The 21,520-nt window shown below is 42.2% G+C and overlaps 1 pseudogene; it reads left to right on the top strand.

Annotated features, from left to right (window-relative positions):
- The first annotated feature begins 5,550 nt into the window (after positions 1-5,550).
- Positions 5,551-11,921, top strand: LOC111538753 (annotated as a pseudogene).
- The last annotated feature ends 9,599 nt before the right edge of the window (positions 11,922-21,520 follow it).

Genomic DNA, 21,520 nt, shown 5'->3' with positions numbered 1-21,520 from the left:
ACCTGTAGTCCCAGCTACTTGGGAGGCTGAGGTGGGAAGATTGCTTGAGCCCAGGAGGTGGAGGCTGCAGTGAGCTGTGATATTGTCACTGCACTTAGGCCGGGGTGACAGAGTGAGACCCTATCTCAAAAAAAAAAAAAAAAAAAAGTTATGCTTCTCTCTTGTTAATGTATCTTTTGTTATGAGAGTGTCAGCCATGAACCTAGCAATGGGTGAAGAAAAGATACCACTTTTTCTATCTTATGCTTCACATCCCTCAATTTCTGATGGCTGAAAGAGAGGTAATAGATAAAAGAAGGAAATTGTAAAAGAAAACTTAGGTATATATTTATCAGACCTTGGGAATTGGGAAAGAACTTTACAAACATAAAAACAGTAAAGAAATCACATAGGAAAAAATGACAAATTTGAATATACCAAATTTTAAATGTGTGCCAAAAACGACACAAATTCAATCAAAAAGTATGGTAGTAACAGGGTCCGCTAATCCCCATTGCACCGGTAGACAACAAGCCAATGGCCCCCATGTGAGTGAGACCATCTTAGACCAGCCCTTCCCCAGCCATGGCACTAGCTGACACACACGCGTGAATGAGCCCAGCTGAGATCAGCCAAGCCTGATCCAAGTTATCAGATATGGCCTGCTGCTCCACTGACTTGTAAGCAATAGTAACTTTTTTGTTGCTGTTTAGAACACTAAGTTTTAAGGGGACTTGTTATGCAGAATTAGACAAACGATACAAAAGAGAAATGAAAAATTGGAATAAATATGTGTAAGAAATAGGAACAATAAAGGTGCAAATCTTTAATATGAAATGAGGCCTTATAAATCAAAAGGAAAAACATCATCTGCCACAGTGAAATGAATAAAAGACATAAGCAGTCAGGTCATTAAGGAAGAAAGACAAATAACTAATAAGCGAATATAAAAGTATTAACGCTCACACAAATAAAAGAGGTGCAATTTAAACATTAAATGACACTATGATATTCTTTACTTATTAAATTAACAGTTTATATTAGCAATTTTTAAAATGTTCAGTAATGAAGGGCAATCTCTTATCTATGGGTCAAAGTCTAATTAACAAACCATTTCTAAAAAATAATTTAGCAAGATTTAGAAAATGTCTTTGGGGCAGATGCAGTTGGTTGGTGTGGAGTACTGAATCATTATTCTCAATTCCTTGTTGCTGCCTGTATCTGTGCTGTTTGCATGATTTTGTAGTTCCTCCCACTAGAAGAAGAGTCTATTTTCTTGCATATTGATGTGGTGGTTTGTCTTGTGGCTGTTTGTGGCCAATGGAAAGTTAACAAGTGTGTGCTGCAAGCAGAGGTTTAAACATCCCCTGGTGTCAAGTTTATTCTGTTGCATTTCTCCCTTTACCACAAAAAGAGCTTTCCCTATGTAGTCCTGCCCCCTTCAACACAGGCTCTAGAGTGAACACGTGGGTTTGGGAAGTTGGAATGGTAGTGGCAGAATTGCTCTTGAAAGTTTCCTAATTCTCACATAAAAATAGCCAGAACAAGCTCATAGCAAAACCAAAAATCTGCAGACATTTCCAACAAGACCAAATGAGAAGTTATCCCCTTGAACCCTGAAAACAGAAGCAGGTGAGAATAAATAATTGATAGTCACAAGACCTGTATGGCATCCTCATCTGGGCAGGAGAAAGCAGAGGAGAGTAATGAGGCATATAACAAACCTGAGAACAGGAAACCCCTAAAATATACTACAGGTATTCACTGGAAGGCTTAGCAGGTCAAATTTGGAAGAGTAGCTGAAACTCTTTTACCTGCTCCAATTTGCTGGTGAGAGCAATGGGGAGCCCTTCAGTGAGGTCTGAAAGGTATGGAGCAGTCCCGCACCTGTGAACTCTCAAAACCCACCAGGTAGGAATCTCTTTTAGGACAGATTCGTTCCCTAAAGATACTACTAGGACTAGAATTAAAATTGAACAGAATAGGCATTACAGAGATGAAGGAAAGAAAGTAGACAAAAGTGATGAGACTCTCCAGGAAATCTTACAAAGCAAGCTGCTTTTTTTTTTTTTTTCCTTCACTACATGAAACACAACAGAATAGGTAATTGTGTAAAGTTGGAACAGTTATTCTGAACAAAGCCTCAATCTAAAAGCTCAAGAAACCTAAATCCATGTAAAAATAAGCAACAATAAAGTGTTGCAGTCAAACCTCATGCAAAGGTATTGTAAGGAAAATGAGAATACAGCAAAATAATATCCCTACAGGTAATGAAAGCAGATCAGAAAGATTTGCTTTAAAAAGAAAAATAAAACTATAATGCACTATTTCAAAATAAGCTAGAAGACATTAAAAAAATGATACAAAACATGAAAGAACAACATAATCAGAATTAGGAAAACTCAGAAGTGAAGTGACAGAACCCAAGAAAAATATAAAAATAAAATAAATGAAGACTCAACTATAAGGGACCCAGTAAATAAACATAGGAGACAATGCCTTAAGAGAAATAGAGGGTAAAAATACGGAAAATATTAAAAAATCAAAAAGAAGCTAAGAAAGAGAGAAAGATTGAGGAACAATACAGCTATTGAATGAATATAGGCAAAGAAGAACCAACATATGGGTAACAAAAGTGTCTGAATAAGAAAACCAAAGCGAGAAAATCAAATATCGTGTTATAATTCAAGAAAAAAAATTTAAATAAAATAGATTTGAAGGTACGTATTGAAAGAGACTATGGGCCGGGTGTGGGGGCTCATGCCTGTAATTCCAGCACTTTGGGAGGCCAAGGCAGGTGAATCTTCTGAGGTCAAGAGTTTGAGACTCGCCTGGCCAACATGGTGAAACCCCGTTTCTCCTAAAGATATGAAAATTAGCTGAGTGTGGTGGTGGGCGCCTGTAATCCCAGCTACTTGGGAGGCTGAGGCAGGAGAATTGCTTGAACCTAGGAGGCAGGGGTTGCAGCGAGCCAAGATCATGCCACTGCACTCCAGCCTGGGTGACAGAGTGAGATTTTATCAAAGAAAAAAGAAAAAGAAAGGAAAGGAAAGGAAAAGGAGGGGAAGGGGAAGGGAAAGGAAAGGGAAAGAGGGAGGGAGGGAGGGAGGAAGGAAGGAAGGAAGGAAGGAAGGAAGGAAGGAAGGAAGGGGAGTATGCATATGAGAATAGTGAACCTGAATGACCAATACTAAGACATATTCTAGCAAAATTTCTGGATTTTAAGGAAAAAGGAAAAAAAAAGTATCTCGGCAAGAACAACATGAGGTTATGAGGGAAGGAAGATTATTATTAGACTTTTTGATTATTATTAGTCTTTTGGTGTCAGAAGAAAATGGAATAGCACATTTATGACACTCAGTGAAAGAAATATAACTCTTAAGTATAAAGGGCACAGACAAGCTGTTATGAACATGCAAAAATACAAGGAATATTGCTTCTATGCATACTTCCTGAGGAGCCTGTTACAGAATAAGCTTTGGATAACCAAAGGGACTAGACAGTCTCTGGTACAAGGACTGATGGTAAGTATTAAATTATATAGGTACTTGTAGATGAAGACTAAATGAGAGTAAAAAGGGAGAGAATGCCTTGACAATGTAGATAGAGTATAACTTTAAAAATGAAGCGAGAGTGGGAATAAGGCATGAAAAAGTTAAAAAAAGTTAGTAGTCATAATTTGTAATAGTTATTGTAAGTATTGTTATTTTGAAGCTCTTCTTTATATAATGTAGGATAAAGTAAATGAGTAGTTATGGAATATTCTATCACTTCTCCTGTTCTAAGAACCAGAACCGGGATTCTTGGTGTGGAAGGAGTTGCAGAGATAACATAAAAAAGAAGTCAGGGGCCCGGGCATGGTGGCTCATGCCTGTAATTCTAGCACTTTGGGAAGCTGAGGTGGGAGGATTGTTTGAGCTCAGGAGTTCAAGACCAGCGAGGGCAACATAGCAAGACACTGTCTTTATAAGAAACACAAACAAAAAAAAGTTAAGGAATAGCACTGTAGACCTGAATGTGAATTGGAAATATCACTGTCAAGTCATGAAATGTTTTTACCTTCAAAATATATTCTCTAGTTCTGTTCACTAAAATAGCCCCCAAATATTGACCAGTCTACCAAGTAACATAGGGCATCCCTGGAGCCAAGCTTGTGGTAAAGTAATTACACTTTTCACTAAAAGAAAACCAGAGCTTCTTGGATAAATGACTGATTCCAAATCTGTGACAAAAAAAGTACAAAGCAGGCTGGGCGCAGTGGCTCATGCTTATAATCCCAGCGCTTTGGAAGGCCAAGGCAGGAGGATCACTTAAGTCGGGAGTTTGAGACCAGCCTTGCCAACATGGTGAAACCCTGTCTCTACTAAAAATACAAAAATTAGCTGGGCTTGATGGTGCGCACCTGTAGTCCCAACTACCCAGGAGGTTGAGGCAGGAGAATTGCTTAAAGCCAGGAAGCAGAAGCTGCAGTGAGCTGAGATCATGCCATTGTGCTCCAGCCTGGGTGACAGAGCAAGACTCTGTCTCAAACAAAACAAAACAAAACAAAAACCCTAAAAACCAAAAAACAAACAAACAAAAAGTATAAACTTAGCCTAGAACATTTTGTAATACCAGATAGCAAGGACTCTGTCAACTACTAGAGTAATTTCAAAATGACTCAGGAATCAACTTGAAGAGATTCCTAATGGCCACAAGTCAGACAATTTTAGCTTCAATAAGGACAAGAATTGGAATGAACTGAAGAAACACATCGAATATATTTACATTTGTGAATTCGTAGTAATAAAAAAAATTGGTTTTCTTTGAAGGATAACAATTCGTTATTTCAAAAAATGGATAAAGGAAAGGAATTGGGCACTATCCTGACTTTCCTATATATACTATACTACTGAGTAACCACTAGCAGATGAGGGAGGCTAGGTGTGGTGGCTCACACCTGTAATCTTAATTCTTTGGAAGGCTGAGGTGGGAGGACTGCTTGAGCTCAGAGTTTGAGACCAGCCTGGGCAGCATAGGGAGACCCCATCTCTACAAAAAAATAAAAATAACTGGATATAGTGGTGTGCACCTATCTGTATGTAGTCCCAGCTACTTGGGAGGCCAAGGGGAGAGGATCACATGAGCTTATGAGTTTGAGGTTATAGTGAGCTATGATTGCGTTCCTGCAGTCCAGGCTGGGCAACAGAGGGAGACACTGTCTCTCTCTTTCTCTCTCTTTTTTTTTTTTTTTTTCTTTTTTCTTTTCTTTTTTTCCTTTTCTTTTTGAGACAGAGTCTTGTTCTGTCACCCAGGCTGGAGTGCAGTGGTGCTATCTGGGCTCACAGCAACCTCCACCTCCAGGGTTCAAGTGATTCTCCTGCCTCAGCCTCCCAGGTAGGTAGGATTACAGGTGTGAGCCATCACACCCGGCTGTTTTCTTTATGTATATTTTGTTTTAAAATAAAAAGTAGAAACAAAACCAATAATGCTTTCCTGTCCCGGCCTGCGCGGCGTGGGCTCGTGGGTCTCTGAGACACGGAAATTGAAAGCGTTTTCGCACCCCAGGGGCTGCTCCTGGCAGCTCTGTCGCCATCACCATGCCACAGAACGAATATATTGAATTACATCGTAAACGCTATGGATACCGTTTGGATTACCATGAGAAAAAGAGAAAGAAGGAAAGTCGAGAGGCTCATGAACGTTCAAAGAAGGCAAAGACAATGATTGTTCTGAAGGCAAAGCTTTACCATAAACAGCACCATGCTGAGAAAATACAAACGAAAAAGATGATCAAGATGCATGAAAAGAGAAACACCGAACAAAAGAATGATGAAAAGACTCCACAGGGAGCAGTACCTGCCTATCTGTTGGACAGAGAGGGACAATCTTGAGCTAAAGTACTTTCCAACAGGATTAAACAGAAACGAAAAGAGAAGGCAGGAAAATGGGAAGTCCCTCTGCCTAAAGTACATGCCCAGGGAGAAACAGAAGTATTAAAAGTTATTCGAACAGGAAGGAGAAGGAAGGCGGCATGAAAGAGGATGGTTACTAAAGTCTGCTTTGTTGGAGATGGCTTTACAAGAAAACCACCTAAATACAAAAGATTCATCAGGGCAATAGGCTTGCGTTTCAAGAAAGCCCATGTAACACATCCTGAACTGAAAGCCACCTTTTGCCTACCAATACTTGGTGTAAAGAAGAACCCCTCGTCCCCACTGTATACAACTTTGGGTGTTATTACCAAAGGTACTGTCATTGAGGTAAATGTGAGCCAATTGGGCCTTGTGATGGAAGGAGGATGGATACATAAATGCAGTCTTAAAATGATGGATGCATAAATGCAGTCTTACTGATTTGACAGCAATTTTATATATAATTATTGAGGACTACACACCAATTGAAAAAACTGCCATTACTGTGATGTTTCTGAATACTACCAAACAGCCATATATGTCTGCAATGAAGAGATTTATTAAATTGTAAACATGAAGAAAAATTTTTTTAAACCCTATAATGATAACACATAGAACAGACCTGAGCCCTCCCACAGACAAAGCTAGCCAGATCAGATCAGACAGATCTTCAATTAATCCAAACTGTGAACATGAAATAAATGCTTATTGTTTTTTACACCTAAGTTCTGGGATGGTTTGTTACACAGCACTGTTGTGGCTTTTGCTATCTGATACAGTTGCAGTTCAACACCTGTATCAAACATTGTCTAATTTCACTATTGAATGTGGAAAAGACCAGATACTTGTTTCCCTAGCCTACCCAGCAGTTAATGATGACCACAAGACTCAGTACTTGGAAATAAGCCCTAAGGGGAATTCTGCTGCGGGGGTTTCTAGTAAACATTTTCTTTCCTAAAGAGTGGTATGTAAAGAGCTTCTCTCACTCTCCTGGCTTCATATACCCTGCCTTCCTGAATTTTGTGTGACAGTGTGATGCTGGGAGACATTTGCTGCCACGAGGCAAATAAGTACCTGGATGAAAAATCAACATTCTGAGGATGTTGGAGCAAAAAAATAAAAAGAGCCTAACTTCTTGGTTACATCTCCCTATCTTCCATCATATTTCTTGGTTATGTAAGTAATAAATCCTAGTTGTTAGTTTTCCTATTACTTGCAGCTGACTTCTTTGTTGTTTTTTGGTAGATCTCCTCTGTAATCAACCGAACTTTCTAATACTGCCTAACTCAGACAGTTTAAAAATGTTCATACTCTTTAATTCAATAAATAGTTCCATTGCTATCAATTTAGCACAAGAAAGTAATCCAAGATATGGTCCAAGAATGTGTATCAAGGTATTATCTATAAGGAGAAAACTAGAAGATAATCTAAAAGTTCAATATAAAAGAATGATTAAATAAATACCAAAAATATATTATACATCCATTAACCGCTATCTTTTTGGAGAATACTTAAGGATATGGAAAATGCTCATGTGTAATAAAAAAATTAATGTGTAAAACTGTGTGAGTTATGTCAGAGAAAATGGAAGAGTAAGGATCTCCAAAAATTCTCTCCTCCATAAAAGCAACAAGAAGAAAGCTAGCACAATTGTCACCATTGACCAGAGAATGTTGATTCAAGAAAAATAGCTGAATTTCAATAAAAGAAGTGAGTTTTGTGGCATTTTTATTTCCCTTATTCCCATCCTTTTCTTCCCGGTTCTGAAGTAGGGTTGAAAATCAACATCCCACAATCATGTTTGCATTTTTCCTTGTGTCACCTGGCCTTTTCTCTTCTCCTTTCAACCCTGTGCTTGCACTTCCCAAATAAAGTATCAATGCTGTAATCCTTGCCTGCTTCTGCACTGCTTCTGCTCAGGCTAAGAAGAATGAATATACATTAAAAAACTTGAATAAAACCTTCTAATATCTATAGTAGTAATTGTGGAATTAAGTGTCCTTTATTTTTTTCTTTACTTTTTGGTGTTAGCTGTGTTTTTGTAATGAACATGTTTTTCAGAATTAGTAAAACAAAAACAAAAACAAAAAACACCCAAAACAAAATACACAAGCAACTGGGTTCAGCGTGCCTCTTCCAAGAGAAATTATTTTTACTTATCCAGAAATTAGGCAGTTATCTAAACAGTCTTTTGGGTTACTGATATGGCTTGGATGCTTGTCCCTTCCAGATCTTATGCTGAAATGTAATCCCAGTGTTGAAAGTGGGGCCTGCTAGGAGGTATTGGATCATGGGGGCTGATCCCTCATGGATGGTTTGGTGCATTTGGTGCCATCCCCAGGATAATGAGCGAGTTCTCTCTCTGGTAGTTGACGTGAGAACTGATTGTTTAAAGAGCTTGGCATCTCCTATCACCCGCCACCTCTCTTGCTCCCTCTCTCACTATGTGATGTGCCTGCTCCTTCTTTGCCTTCTGCCATGAGTAAAAACTCCTTGAGGCCTCACTGGAAGCTGAGCAGATGCTGGCACCACACTTTCTGTACATCCTGCAGAACTAAACCGCTTTTCTTCATAAATTGCCCAGCCTCAGGTATTTATAGCAACACAAGAACAGACTATTACAGGTACTATCTTTTGGCCCTTGCTGAGAGTAGTCATTCATTCATGTATTCATTCAAGAAAAATACTTACTGAGTGCCTACTGTATGCTAGGTATGGTTCTAGGAAACTAGGATCTATCAGTGGAACAAACAACATCCTTGTTCTCAGAGAACTTACATTCTAATGGGGAGAATGTAACAATAACTAAATGAATGGAAAAGAGTCGGTCTGTGAGAAGTGATTTAAAGCAAAAAGCTGGGTAAGGGACTGTGAACAATGGAGGTGGTATGAGGTGCTATGTTAGCTATGGAATGACTGCTCTAACAGTGACTTTTGCATAGAGAACTAAATAAAGTAAAAGAAATAACCATGCAGACTTTTAGGGGGAAGAATACTTCAGGCAGAAAGAAGAGCCAATGCAAAGGCCTAAGGCAGGACAGTGCTAGGCATGTTTGAGCAGGCATGTCCTTGACTTGTTTGGGGGATTGCAACGTCAGTGTGGCTGCAGCAGAGTGGTATGGTAGCGGTAGAGAGTGGCGGGAGAGGAGGTTGAGGGGTGGCAGAGGTCCAAGGATGCAGTGCCTAAAAGGCCTTGGTGAGGACTTTGGATCTGACCCTGAGTGAGATAGAAAGCCATTAGAGATTTTTTTGTTTGTTTTTAAATTTTGATAATATATATATAACTTTAAATTTCCCTTTTTTTTTTTTGAGACAGAGTCTTGCTCTGTCACCAGGCTGGAGTGCAGTGGCACAATCTCGGCTCACTGCAACCTCTGCCTCCCAGGTTCAAGCCATTCTCCTACCTCAGCCTCCTGAGTAGCTGGGACTACAGGCACGGACCATCACGCCCAGCTAATTTTTGTATTTTTAGTAGAGATGGGGGGTTTCACCATGTTAGCCAGGATGGTCTCAATCTCTTGACCTGGTGATCCGCCTTCCTCGGCCTCCCGAAGTGCTGGGATTACAGGCGTGAACCACCATGCCTGACCAAATTTACCATTTTAATTATTTTAAGTATACAGTGTTCAGTTTAGTGCCATTAAGCACATTATTATGCAACTATAACCACTATCCAGCTCCAGAACTTTTTCATCATCCCAAAATGAAACTTTGTACCAATTCAACAATAACTCCCATTCTCCCCTCCAGGCAGCCCCTGGTAAATACTATGTTACTTTCGGCCTCTGTAAGCTTCGCTATTCTAGGTACTTCACTCAAGTGGACTCATATACTATTTATCCTTTGATGTCTGGCTTATTTCACTTAATTTTTAAGGTTAATGTCTTCAAGGTATCAACCATGTGATAAAATGTGTCAGACTTTTATTGGAGGATGTGATGGTTAATTTAGAGTGTCAACTTGACTAGATTAAGGAATACCTAGAGAACTGGCCACACATTGTTTTGGGGTGTGTCTTTGAGGATGTTTCTAGAGCAGATTGGCATGTGAGTCTCAGTGGACTAAGTTGGGAGGATCTGCCCTCAATGTGGGTGGGCACCATCCAACTGGCTGAGGGACCAGATAGAACACAATCCTAGGAAAAGTGAATTTGTCTCTCGTTCTCTCTCCTGGAGCTGGATACACTCTCCTCCTGCCTTTGGACATCAGAACCCCAGACTCTCTGGTCTTAGGATATTCCAGCACGTACATCAGCAGCCATTCCAGGTTCTCAGGCCTTCAGCCTTGGACTGAGAATTACACCATTGTCTTCCCTAGTTCTGAGGCTTTTAGACTTGGACTGAGTCACACTGCTGGCATCCCAGGGCCTCCAGCTTGCAGACTGTCTGTAGTGGAACTTAGCCTCTATGATAACATGAGCCAATTCTCCTCATAAGTCCCCTCTCATGTATCTACATATATATATATATATACATCCCATTGGGATATATATATATCCCATTGCTCTGTCTCTCTGGAGAGCCCTAACTAATACAGAGGGTTTTGAGCTGAGGAGTAATGACGCTTTACTCACACTTCAGAGGGATAACTCTGGCTGCTCTGTGGGAAGAGACTGGAGGTGACCACAAAGGTGAAAGCACAAAGACCAATTAAAAGATCATGATTATAGTCCAGTTGAGAAATGAGAGTAGCCCGGACTAGGGTGGTAATGGTGGCAGTGAAGAGACACATTTCAGAGTCAAGATATATTTTTCAGGCAACGCTGACCAAATTTGCTAATGGATTGGATGTCAGGTATGAGAAAGAGTACAGACAAGGTTGATCCAAAGAGTTTGGCCTGACAGCTGTTAGAGTGGCATAGTAATTTACAGAAATGGCCAGAAATGCAAGCACAGTAGAGTTCAGTGGTGGAATGGGAGAAGGGTAAAAGCTCACTTCTGAACTGTGAAGTTTGGAACGATGATTAGTCATCCAGGTGGAGATATAGAATGGACAGTAGATCTATGATTCTAGAATTTAAGGGAGAAGAGAGAGGTTAGGACTTGAGATACAAAACCGGGTACCATTGGCTCATAAAAGTTATTTCAAGCTCTAGATCTGGATGAGACTCCTCCCAGTACCTGAGTGCAAATCTAGACAAAAAGAGCCTGAGGATGAAGCTCTGGGACCCTCTGGTGCTCAGAAGCCAGGAAAATAAAGGAGATCCAATATAAGAGAGTGAGGATGAGGGACCAGTTCCTTAGGATCAGAACTATGAAAGGGGGTGTCCCAGAGGCCTAGGGCAGAGAATGTTTCAGGAAGAGAGATCACCAAGGAAGGTGAAGACTGGAAATGACCATGAGAATTGCAATGTGGGGGTCTCCCGGGACCTTGTCAACAGTGATTTCTCATCAGTATTCTACATCCCTGGGAGCTTATCTTCATTTTTTAAAAAAATAAATTAAAATTCTTTTCTTTTTTAGAGATGGGACCTGGCTATGTTACCCAGGCTGTTCACAGGTGTGATCCCACTACTGATCAGCACAGGAGTTTTGATTTGCTCCGTTGCTGACCTGGGCTGGTTCACCCCTCCTTAGGCAACCTGCTGGTCTCCCTTCCATTCCTGGGAGGTCACCACATTGATGCTGAAGTTAGTGCAGACACCAGATCGGCATAGCACACTACTGCCCAGAACTCCTGGGCTCAAGTGATCCTCCCGCCTCAGCCTCCGAAGTAGCTGGGACAACAGGCATGCACCACCATCCCCAGCTTTTCTTCATTCTTCTAGAGGAGCTTTGGAGGGAGTTAAAGAGAGTGATAAAATGTAAGTACAATTTTTTTTTTTTTTTTTTTTTTGAGACGGAGTCTAGCTCTGTCACCCAGGCTGGAGTGCGGTGGCACAGTCTCGGCTCACTGGAAGCTCTGCCTCCCGGGTTCATGCCATTCTCCTGCCTCACCCTCCCAAGTAGCTGGGACTACAGGCGCCCGCCACCACACCTGGCTAATTTTTTGTATTTTTAGTAGAGACAGTGTTTCACCGTGTTAGCCAGGATGGTCTCAATCTCCTGACCTCGTGATCTGCCCACCTCGGCCTCCCAAAGTGCTGGGATTACAGGTGTGAGCCACGGCGCCCAGCCAAATGTAAGTACTATTTATCTAATAAGTGCCATCTCCCAGAGTCCTCCCAACCTCTTCCTGCTTTGAGTCATGTGAGTCCTTGCTGCTGAAGTCACTGGCTATGCTGATCCTTGAAGTCACTTAGCTTCTCTTTGTGCTTCTCATCACCCTTTGGATCACAGACAACTCCAGGATTTTCAGAGCTTATTCCTGTAGCCCCCATCCTGTTGTTTTGGGTTTATCTCCTTGCCTTGTCAAGTCAAAGTCTGACTTTGTACAAAAATTTTCCACTTATCATGCTCCTGGCTCTGTCTTCTTGACCAGACTATTTGCATACATTAAATTTTTTTCCCTCTCTTCACTGCTGACCACATCTCTTCTCATCATATAAATTGTAGCTTTACGTTAATCTCCATTTCTTGCCACCTGCTGCCGAACTAATGTCTATTCATTATTCTGTGAAAATTTTGAGTGTCGGCTGTACAGAGCTCTGTTATCAATGCCTCATAGTATGCCAATAATTATGACATGGCTATTGTCTTCATATTTCCTCCAAAGTAATTGGGAGAGAAAAAAACTAAAGATATAAAATGAGAAGTAATAAAACTAGGCAATAAATCATACTTTCCAAAAATTGCTGTCAAGTCATACTGGTACCAGATGGAAGCCAGGGAAGATTACGTTTGAGCTAGGACATTGAAAGATGAGAAGGATTTAAATAGTAGAAAGGAAAGGGGTGGGCAGTCCAGGAGTAGGAAAGATATGTAAAGCTTTGATGACAGGGAGGTACAAGGAAAGGTAGACTTGCTTCAGATAATGGAATATGAAGCACTAAGTGCCATGAATTTAATGGTGGGTGCTCAATAGGTTTTGAATAATGTAGAAGCAGTGTTGGAAAGAAGAGCTTGGAAGCTTTGGTTGATATGAAGAATTCAAAGACAAGGAGACTAGTGAAAGGACTGAGGCAGTAGTCCAGCTCTGATGGGGTAAGAGCCTGAGCTTCAAACTGGTGCAGAACAAGATCACCTGTTTCCTGAGAGTTCCAGCAATGGATTTCTCATTGGCCCAGGTTTGGTCATGATCCCGCCCCTGAACAAATCTCCAATGGGCATGGATATGTGGTGATTTGGTTGGCTGGGCCCTGGATCTAGTGGTGGGGCCAGCTCCGCCCAAGCATGGTTAGAGAGGGAAAGGGGTGGCCCCAAAGGAAAATTAAGACAATGTTCCCAGAAGGGAGAATAGATGCTGGGAACATTAAAGCAGTCCTCCTCACTATCTTCCATTCATTCTTGGAGTGGCTAACCCGCCACTCCACTGAAACTGTTCTCACCAAGATCATCTCCTAGTTTACAAAATCACAAGACATTTTCAGGACTTATCATAACCTGACTTCTCTGCCCATCTGACACTGTTCGACCCTGTAAATGTTAGTATTTTCCAAGATTCTATTTTCAGTTTTGTCCCTTCTTACTCTCCTCATTTTCTCCTTTCCTGGCTTTTTCAAGAATTGATACACTTTCCCCTCTCATCTACCGTGGACACACCTCTATTGTTGCACATCTTACTCTGTATTGTGATTATATGTGTATGTATCAGGGACCATTATGTATCTTTGTAGCTCTAGCTCCTGGCACTTATTGGGAGTAGACTTAATGACTAAATAGAAATGAGGTATGCTGGCAGCAAGAGTGAATGAAGAGACAAAGATGATGTCATGATTTTGAACCTGGGATCCATGACCAGAAATAGAGAAGTCAGTTTCGGAGAAAAGAGTATGAGTTTAACTTTAGATGTGTTATGTCAGGAATAGTTAGGACACCAAACAGAAAAGCCAAGTGGAGACAGTAATTGTGCTAGAAGCCTATTAGACTATAAGTTTCATGGATATAGAGACCTTGCATATCTTGTCCTCGTTTTTAGAACATGGTACAAAGTAGGTGCTCAGTAAATGTTTGTTGAATTACTGAAATAAGCATACTCTGTAATCAACACAACACATTTGCAGATCTGACACTATCTACCTGAGATGGCATCAGGTCCCACGGATTGAGGGCTTAGTCCCACAAGATCATCCCCCACTTCAGATGCCAGTTGCAGGCCTCTGACTGTGACCTGTGCTTTAGACTGGGTGGCTATAAATTGGGGTTCCTACAGCCCCCTCCTAGGGTTCAATTGAATTGCTAGAGCTGCTTATAGAACTCAAGGAAGTGCTTACTTACTAATATGGTTTGGCTGTGTCCCCCACCCAAATCTCATTTTGAATGGTCACTTCTATAATCCCCATGTGTGGTAGGAGGGACCTGGTGCAAGGGAATTGAATCATGGGGGCAGGTCTTTCTCATGCTGTTCTCACGATAGTGACTAAGTCTCATGAGATCTGATGGTTGTATAAAGGGGAGCTCTCCTGCACACACTCTCTTGCCTGCTGCCATGTAAGATGTGTCCTTGCCCGCTGCCATGTAAGATGTGTCCTTGCCCATCCTTCGCCTTCTGCCATGATTGTGAGGCCTCCCCAGCCATGTGGAACTGTGAGTCCATTAAACCTCTTTTTCTTGATAAATCAGCCAGTCTTGGGTATGTCTTTATTAGCAGCATGAGAATAGACAAATACACTTACATTTCTCAGTTTATTATGAGGATATTGCAAAGGGTACAGATGAACAGCCAGATGGAAGAGTTGCATAGGAGAACTTATGGGGGAAGGGGCACGGAACTTCCATGCCCTCTCCAGGAACCTCCTCATGCTTAGCTATCTGGAAGCTCATCTGAAACCTGTCCTTTTGGGTTTTTGTGGAGGCTTCATTACATAGGCATGATTGATTACATTATTGGCTATTAGTGATCAACTCAACCTTCAGCCACTTTCTGGAAGTCAGGATGTAAGGTTGAAAGTTCCATCCTTTTATTCATGCCTTGGTTTTTCTGGTGACCAGCCCTCATCCTGAAGCCATTTTATCATACAAAAGACACTGTTGTCATTCTGGAGATTTCAAGGATTTTAGAAGCTGGATGAAGATATTTCACAATATCACACAAATAAAGCCATGTGAGTGGCTGAGATTTCTATGAGTGGGCAAAGGGTCAGGTAGGCCTGACCCCAGAAGTTTCTCACATTTAAGAGAAAGGATGGAGACAAGATGTGCCTGGGCCATTACAGGCAGCCACTTCTTCAACAAACAAGAAGGGAAGGCTTTCCATGGACTTCTTATTTATTAGCAGAGAAACCTTCCTTAGAACCCCTGTATCAGATTTCTCCAAATTCCATTGCCTGGAATTAGGTCACATGCCCATGCTGGGCTGCAGGAGAGGTGGAGAAAGCAAATATATGGCATTTTCAGACTCTATAATGGGAGATTGATTTTGACAGCAAGGAAGAAAAAAGAAGGTACAGGATAGGTAAAAGATTTTTTCTGCCTCCCAGGGAGCAGTGAAATTTTAAATGAGGAGAAAGCCATACAGAGTTTTTAAAAATACCCACTTACTTTGGGGACATTCTTTCAGGTTCAAAAGGTTCTTCCAAATTATTTCTTCTGGCACATTAAACAATGTGCAAATGATGTGGGAGAAAATACATTTCCTCTCCCAGGCCCTCCTGTTTACATCCTCTCATCCTCAGCATTGGGGTCTTAGTTTGTACCCTTAAAGCAACACTCTGCTATGTATTTGTTCTCCTCCAGGTCAGGGAGAAGGTTGAATTTAAATAACTCCAGTTCAGAGCGGTGGCACACCATAGGGAAAGTTGACTTTGAGATTTGCCAGATGGGTCAAGCCTATTTGCAGCCTTAAAAAGGCCTGAAATCACAGCCCTGACACAAAGCTGCAGGAAGCAGAAAGTGACAAGCTTCCTCTCCAAAAACTACATCAAGTAAAATGTTATAACAAAAGAATTCATTTTCCTATTCCTTATCCTAGACTGCATTTGGGCCTAGACTCCAGTTCCTTGGGGGACACATCATAGCTGTGCCAGATGGGAAAGGGAAGGAGCCCATGGTTTTTTTAATGCTATATTTATGAACTGAAGAAATATGTGACAATAGCTAGAAAAGGAAAAAGTACAGGCAGTAGGAAGTAACTGGGAAACTGCGGGCACAGCCAACAGGTATATGAAAAAATGCTCAGTATCACGAATCATCAGGCACATGCAGATTAAAACCGTACTTCACACCTCTTAGAATGGCTATTATCAAAAAGACAAAAGAAAACAAGTGTTGGAGAAAAGGTAACCCTTGTACACTGTCAGTGGGAATGTAAATTAGTACAACCATTGTGGAAAATAGTATGGGGGTTCCTGAAAAAAATTAAAAATAGAACTACCGTCTGATTCCAGCAATCTCACTTTTGAGTACATATCCAAAGGAAGTGAAATCAATATGTCAAAGAGATATCTCCCATATTCATTGAAGCACTATTCACAATAGCCACTATGTATGGAAATGACCTAAGTGTTCATCAATGGATGAATGAATAAAGAAAAGGTGGCATGTGTACACAGTGGAATAACATTCAGCTGTAAAAAGAAGAAGGAAATCTTGTCATTTGCAACAGCATAAATAAACCTAGAGGACATTATGTTAAGTGAAATAAGCCAGGCATAGAAAGACAAATACTGCAAGATCTCAGTTACTTATGGAATCTGAAAAAAGTTGAACTCATAGCAGCAGAGAATAGAATGGTAGTTACAGGGTCTAGGGGATGGGGGGATTGGGAAGATGCTGGTCAAACAATAAAAACCAACAAAACAAACATCTGCTGCTATGGCTAAGGCTGTGGTGAAGCTACCGCAGACAGAACAGAAAAAGACCTATGACAGAGACAGAGAAGGGAGAGGCCACAGCCAACAGGTGGCCTTTGCAATGTCAGGATGACAAGGGAGATGTTTGCAAAAAGCAGTGGCCTTTTTGTGAAGCTCCTGTGGAGCTCTGACTCTGCGCCAGGTCCAAAGTTCTTTAAGGGTATTAGTACATTTGGCCGGTGGTCTTGCTCTTCTCACCTTACAGGTACAGAGGCTGAAGCACAGGGAGGTGGAATCTTTTCCTTGGGTCTCTTAGTGACCGAATGAGGAAACTGGGATGTCACAAGGGCTGACTGACTCTGCTTAGCACTCTTAGCTGTTGGCACTACCCTGCTGACCTGCTTCCAGCTTGGTGACTTACCACTTGGCAAAGACATCACTAGTCCTGGGGCAGCTGACACTTCCACAGAGAAGTGAGCATCTCTTGGCCACTTTGTCTTCCCTGCTGATGGCTGTGGAAGGGCAGGCAGAAATGCAAGTGCCTCCTTCTTCACGCGATGCACAGAGCAAGGGCTGGACGTGGTCGATCTCAAACATGCATTGTTCACATCAGATTCATCTCTCATTTTTCTGTATTAGTTTGTTCTCATGTTTCTATAAAGAAATACTTGAGACTGGGTCATTTGTAAATAAAAGAGGTTTTATTGGCTCACGGTTCTGCAGGCTGTACAGGAAGGACAGCAGCTTCTGCTTTGGGGGAGGCCTCAGGAAGCTTCCAATCGTGGGGGAAGGCAAAGGGGCAGCAGGTATCTTACATGGCAGGAGCAGGAGCAAGAGAGAGAGAGGGGAGGTGCTACACACCTTCAAACAACCAGATTTCATGAGAACTCACTCGCTATCATGAGAACAGAATCAACAGGGATGATGCTAAACTCTTCATGAGAAACACAGTCCCATGATCCAATTCCCTCTCACCAGGCTCTACCTCCAACACTGGGGACTGCAATTCGACATGAGATTTGGGCGGGGACACAGATCCAAACCATATCACCTCACCAAGGAGTGTTTGAGGCAGAAGTATTTCATTCACCTCTTACCTCAAGCATGTGAAAATGGCTTTATAAGGAGGAAACAGAAGCCCAGGAAGCCTAAATCACTTGCCTAGATCTTGCAGCTAAGGGGCAGATCTGGAATTTGAACACGGAGCTGGCTGACTCCCAAGTTCTAGTTCTTTCTATTACATCACACTTCTTTTCAGTGATAACTTGGGGTTCTTTGAGACCATGTTTGGCCTGCTCCTTTCTGGACAGTTTTCTACAACTGCAGGGGCATCTAATAGACCCAAGGCAGAATTTAATTTATGGGGGTGGAAGGGGAGGGGAACACTTTTGCCTGTCATCATCCATGTCTCCAACAGGATTCTCAAAAAGGAGCCACTAAAAGTTTGGGGGTGATATGGTTTGTATGTTTTGTCCCCTCCAAATCTCAAGTTGAAATGTGGGCCTCCAGTGTTGGAGGTGGGCCTAGTGGGAGGTGCTCGGCTTCTAGGGGCAGATCCCTCATGAGTGGCTTGGTGCTGTCCTTCAGTGAGTTCTCACTCTATGAGTTCATGCAAGATTCGGTTGTTTAAGGCCAGGCGCGGTGGCTCATGCTTGTCATCCCAGCACTTTAGGAAGCTGAGGCGGGCAAATCACCTGAGGTCAGGAGTTTGAGACCAGCCTGGCCAACCTGGTGAAACCCAGTCTCTACTAAAAGTACAAAAATTAGGCTAGATGTGGTGGCTCATGCCTGTAATCCCAGCACTTTGGGAAGCTGAGGTGGGTGGATCGTGAGGTCAGGAGTTCAAGACCAGCCTGGCCAACATGGTGAAACCCCACCTCTACTGAAAATACAAAAATTAGCTGGGCATGGTGGTGCATGCCTATAATCACAGCTACTCGGGAGGCTGAGGTAGGAGAATTGCTTGAACTGGGACCCGGGAGGTGGAGGTTGTAGTGAGCCAAGATTGCGCCACTGCACTCCAGCGTGGGCTACAGAGCGAGACTCCATCTCAAAAAAAAAAAAAAAGAAAAGAAAATTAGCTGGGCGTGTTGGCGCATGCCTGTAATCCTAGCTACCTGTGAGGCTGAGGCAGGAGAATCACTGGAACCCGGGAGGCAAAGGCTGCAGTGAACTGAGATTGCATTACTGCACTACAGCCTGGGAGACAGAGCAAGACCCTATCTCAAAAAAAAAAAAAAAAAAAAAAGATCTTGTTGTTTAAAAAGGCATGGCACCTGCTCCCTCACTTTCTTGCTCCCTCTCTTGCCATGTGATGCTCTGGGTTCCCTTCACCTTCTGCCATGATTGTAAGCCTCCTGAGGCCCTCACCAGAAGCAGATGCTGGCACCATGCTCCTTATCCAACCTACAGAGCTGTGAGCCAAATAAACCTCTTTTCTTTATAACTTACCCAGCCTCAGGAATTCCTTTATAGCAATGCAAACAGACTAACACAGGGGGTGAATTAGGGCAGGGAATTTTTAAACTAATATATGTGTGTATATATATATTTTAATTGAGGTATAACATATATATGGCAAAGAACATGAACTGTGCTAATTGTAAGTGTAGAGCATGGTTAATTACCTGTGTAGACGCCTGTGTAGCCATCACTCACACTGAGATAGCGAACACTTCCTGCATCGTCCCAGTCAAAACCCATTTCCTCCCCAGAGATAGCCACTATTCTGATTTTTATCATAATCGATTTGTTTAGCCTATTCTTGAATTTCATATAAACAGCTATGCTGCCTAATACTTCTTTTGCTCATTAGTGTTTAAACCAAATACACAGAATGGTGTAAAGTAAAAGATGAAACTCTTCCCCTAACCCTACCTTCCCAGTCTCTGTTCCTAGCGTCTAGCAATGGCATCCTTCCTTCTATTCTATTTCCTAATGTTCAGGTACCATAGAAAACAGAAGGGGAGTCTTGCTTTGAGAATCAACTTGTGGCTTTTTCCCTGTGTTTTCTAGAGGAAGAGACTTACCAGCTACAATATGCATAGGCAGGAAATCATTAACAGTTTTCCTTATAAAGTGTGGAGGAGGCAGCTTAGTTGTTCTGTAAGAAAAGGGGGATCATTCCCAGGGTGATATGGGACAACAGTGGTTCTTGGTCCATTAAGCAGAGATAAAGATTCCTGACTCTCTCACTGCAGAGGACAGCTGATGCTGGAAACAGTAGCCCAGCTGAAGGCAGTATTTCTCAGCTCCTGCTTTGCATCTGAAAGGGGCTGTGTTCTCAATAAATAGCCAAGGAGCTTAAGACAGGGGCATATCTTTTCCATTCTTTCTCCATCTGCAGGCTGAATGCAGAGGACTCAGAGGTCCTAGAGACCCTAAAGAAGGGTGCAGTCACGAATGGAAGGCGTCTGGGCCCCTGGATCACCATGCAGAAGGTTGCATGCCAGATAGGCATAACCACGTGGGACTATTACACCTATAAGGAATACCCATGTATTATGCTAAGCCACTAACACCTAAGGGTTTAAGTAGCAATATCACCCTGAAAAACATCATCTATGAGGAAATGAACTCCCGAGAACCAGGTATGACACAGTCATATGCCCTTGGAGGTACCTAGGTGTGCACATGGGAAGATTGGAAAGCTAAAGTGTCAGTGCTTTGGGCTCTGGCCCAGATACACATGAGGATCCTGTGACTGAGTGAGACAAGTCTCTGCTACTTCTGGAGGCTGCTGGAGCCTTTGAGGGAGTGGCCTCCTGGGGCAGGCAGCATGGCCTCTTCCTGGAGCCTCCATGTGCCTCTGCAGACACCGATGCTGTCTCCTACACACCTGAGCCACCAGGTGTCCAGTGGACAGTATCATGGTGCTCAGTGATACTGGTCCCCTGTCGCCTATATTTCCACCATTCCTCATTATGAGAAGACAGGGAATGTAAAGCACTTTAGTTCAAAGGGCTGTAGGCGTTTCAGCTGGAGCTTCCCCACCAGGTGTAACGTGCACCTGGCGAGAGTGCAAAGCATCCACATTTTCTGTTTCAAAGAATGACACTGCTTTAGCTTTGTGGCCGCTACTAAAGCCGGGGCTTAGCCTGTCTCTCATTTTGAGCAGAATTACACCTAGCTTACTCCTCTGCAGTAGTCAATGGCCGAAGGTAGTGGGACTCTGCCCTCAAGACCCAAAAGCATTAGGGAGACTGCTGGATGTATAATGGGGGAGGACTGATGTTCTTGGAGAAGAGATAGCCTGGATTTCAGGCTTAGGACATCTTAAACTTTTATCCTCTGAGGGTGAACCTGGAAAGTGGCTTTAAACTTTTCAGATCTTGACCCACAGTAATACATGCAACCTGTATAGTGACTCAGTACATAATATCTGAAATGTACTCTGATATTATCTATTCCATCCCATTCCAAAATATATTTACTTATTTTCAGTTCCACTTTCTAAAAGCTGGTCACAACCCATTCAGTTGATTCCATCACACTAATGAGTGGCAGTTTATACTTTGAAAGACTTGGACTAGGACATACTGGCCACCCCGCCCCTACCCCAACTGTGCACGGAGGGGACTAGACTGTGATGGTTAGGAGGATGTCTCTGGAGCCAGAATGCTCAGATTTGAATTTTGCCTCTACTACTTATTAATTTTGTACCCTCAGCAAGTTCCTTAACCACTCTGTTCTTCAGCTTCCCATCTGTAAAATGGGATTGTTTTCAAAATTACCTACCTCGTGGAGTTGTTGTAAGAATAGATTATATATATGTGAAATTAAGGAACAGGGCCCGGCATCTAGTCAGTGCTACATAAGT

The sequence above is a fragment of the Piliocolobus tephrosceles genome, chromosome 10 (genome assembly GCF_002776525.5).
Source record: "Piliocolobus tephrosceles isolate RC106 chromosome 10, ASM277652v3, whole genome shotgun sequence".
Classification (NCBI taxonomy): Eukaryota; Metazoa; Chordata; class Mammalia; order Primates; family Cercopithecidae; genus Piliocolobus; species Piliocolobus tephrosceles.
This window is presented reverse-complemented; position numbering and strand designations above follow the sequence as displayed.